This window comes from Helianthus annuus, chromosome 14 (genome assembly GCF_002127325.2).
Source record: "Helianthus annuus cultivar XRQ/B chromosome 14, HanXRQr2.0-SUNRISE, whole genome shotgun sequence".
Taxonomy (NCBI): domain Eukaryota; kingdom Viridiplantae; phylum Streptophyta; class Magnoliopsida; order Asterales; family Asteraceae; genus Helianthus; species Helianthus annuus.
Window position 1 is genome coordinate 96,944,196 of NC_035446.2, and position 3,142 is coordinate 96,947,337.

Consider the following 3,142-nt stretch of genomic DNA (forward strand, 5'->3'; position numbering starts at 1 on the left):
TGGTACAAGATGGATCAAGATTGGTTTGATCCATTAACGGTCAATGATTGATCCATAAATTTTTGTCAGCTAGATGAAATAGAACGGGATTAAGTTATTAGTTAAGAAAATTGAAAAATAAAATGTTTAATATGATTGATGACAAACTAAATATCTAAATTTAAGTTACTTTTGGTTGTTTTAAAAAATACCTAATTGTGGGCTTCTTCCTCGCCCCGTCCTCCTTCGTCGCCGCCCCGCCCTCCATTTCCCCCCACAACGTCGTCGTCCTAAACGGCAACAACCAGACGTCCTCGACGACCCACAAGAAGACAAAACAAAGATCCAATCTCCTGTTACCTTTCCCAATTCTTTTACATCTTCAACTCACTTCCATCATCTTCATCCCCATTGCAGTGCACCTCCGTCGATCCCCAACCTCATCTCCGTCCCACCTCCGTCGACCTCCAGTCCACCGCAATCATCGTTTCACCGGAGACCCCAATTGTAGCCATCACCACCGTTCGCAGCCACCACGACCGCTCGCAACTACCACGGCCGCTCGCAACAACCACCATCGTAAGTCCTCTTAATTTGTCACACTGATTCAACAAATTTCTCACTTATGTTTCGTTGATTCTAGATTCAGTTGTGTAATCGATTACAATTCGTGATTTCCTTGGTTTTTTCATGATTTGCTAGGTTTAAAATTGTTGATTCGATGTTTTATTTGATGTAAATTGTGCTTAGGTTTTGCTGAATGTATTACCTCTGTTTCATTGATTCTTGATTTAGTTGTGTAATTGTTTTCGGTCCATAACTTTAAAACTGATACACATTCAATGTTTTGTTTGAAGAAATTAATTGAATTGGAATGATGTAAAAACAAGTCTACTCTGTTGCTAATATTAGTTAGTCAATGAGATATACATCTGTTTTGTATGGACAATGAGATTGTATTAGATGGATATACATCTGCTTTGGAATGATTTTATATTTTATAAAATCTTGATTTAGTATGATATTGATCACTAAACTAGGGATAGCATGAAACAATTTGGAACAGGTCTGACAGGTCCGATTAGTGGAGCAATATCGTATCTGGTTCAACATCATTAGTTATGTGAGATTTTATATGAATTTGAGAGCACGTTTGCACTGTTTTGAGACGCGGAGGCAAGGAGCAGGATCTTGAAGGTTTGTCGAAGAGGTTGTGGAGAATGGTATCGAGGATGAAAGTGGGAGTCGGGGTTATGGTAGGTCGATTGATGGAAATAGCGAAGTTTTTGAGGAGAACAAGAATAATGTTGTTAATCAAGAATGATAATGGTGAGCTTTTTGTATGTTTAACTTATGATTATTATACTAAATTTGCTGATTGCTTTTGTTAATTGTAATAATTAGAGGGTGTAACCACATCTGCTACTCTGCTCTCTCTTTTGCAATGGTCTTTGATACAATAACTTCATATTATAAGTATTTGTATATTGTACTAAAAGTGTTCATCATGTACTCTATATGGATTCGACACTTGAATCGTGATATGACCGTTGTAGGCAGACATTCATGATTCTGAACCATTATGTCTGTTACTTAAGATACACACATATCTTGAAATGTAAGATCTACTGATATGGTACAAATGGCAAAATTCTAAACTTGTAGTGATCTTATAAAAGATTATGTTGATACATTTTATAATTATTTGTTTGCTTTTAAATCATGAAGCATACTGTGTTGTGGCTGCTGAATCTGCTGGTAGACAAGTTCCAATGGCTTTTCTTGAGCGAATAAAGGATGGACTTTAACAAAAAATACAGTGGTGGGAAAGCTGATACAACTGTTGCCAATAGTCTGAACAAAGAATTCGGGTAATCTGGCCTTTCATTCTAACTACAATATATGTATAATCTTTCTAGATTAATTACATATTTACGATTATTCTTACTGTTACCAGACCCAAGCTGAAGGAGCAGATGGAGCATTGTGTGGACCATCTTGAAGAAATCAGCAAGCTTTCGAAGTGGCAAAAGATGAGTGTGGTCGAAGAAAGGGTACGCGTGGTGGGAGAAAAGGTACGCGTGGCCGATGAAAAGGTTCGGGTCAAAGAATGAGACGTATTGACGATTGATGTTGATAGTTATCCTGAACCAAAACGTTCTACTTTAAAGAAAATGCAAGAGGACATTATGAGTTTTTTTAGTTTTAAATTTTTAAATTTGGGATTTATTTTTTGTGGGTTTTGGATTTAATGCAACTTTATGTTGTCTGTTTATGTAAAAAAAAAAAGATTAAAAAAATAAAAAAACATAAAAGTGGTGGGGTAGGATCATCTAGGACTATCCTCCCATACCCTCTAGTTTTGTGGGATGGACCATCCTTGGGAGGACTATGATGTGGCGCCTACGTGGCGGATCATCCTCCAAGGGAGGACCATCACCATACCCTCTAGCCTTAGGTAAAGTGTAAACCCAATCCAACAGCTGCCAGATGCAACTCGTTCTATTTAATAGTTTTATGTTCTATTCAATGACTAAATTGATTATGAAAGAAACTAGTTATAAAAATCGTAACCGCGTTGCGGCGAACGTTTTTTGTTATTTAGTCTGTGTTTATATGTGTTTGAAATCACTACGAGCGCGACGGAACACTAATAAGAATAAAAAGAAAATGTAGAAAAAAACACTAAAAAATAACCAAAAGAAAATCAACAAAAAAAGTTGTATGGTAATGATGTTGTTCGGTAGAAACCCGTAGTCAGAGATGAGCAAATAGTAATGGGTACCGGTACCGAATTTCCTGAACCGAAAGATCCTAAGTACCAGTTCGGTACCGACTTTTGGCGTTCCTGATACCGGTTCGCTACCGGTTTTTATGTTCATATACCGATACCGTAACCGGTATTTTCGGTACCAATACCGATTCGGTATCAGTTGACATCGAGCTCATCCCTACCACTGAAACTAAAAAAAACTTGTACGATACCGTTGTTATTCGTACGGTACCCGTGATCAGGGATGAGCAAATGGAACTGGGTAGCAGTACCGAATTTCTCAAACTAAAAGATTATCAAACTCAATCCGATACCGACTTTTGGTGTTTTATGTACCAGACTGGTGCTGGTTTTTACCTTCATGTACCGAACCGGTATTTTCGACACAAG

General features: G+C 37.6%; 1 long non-coding RNA gene across 2 annotated transcripts; it reads left to right on the top strand.

Moving 5' to 3' along the window:
- Nucleotides 1-351: 351 nt before the first annotated feature.
- LOC110877172 lies at nt 352-2,252 on the top strand. 2 transcript variants are annotated; one of them, XR_004878212.1, is made up of 5 exons: nt 352-558; nt 1,046-1,308; nt 1,384-1,455; nt 1,708-1,850; nt 1,937-2,252. It is a non-coding gene; the product is annotated as an uncharacterized LOC110877172 (long non-coding RNA). The 2 variants fall into 2 exon arrangements; XR_002556804.2 differs by lacking the exon at nt 1,384-1,455.
- The last annotated feature ends 890 nt before the right edge of the window (nt 2,253-3,142 follow it).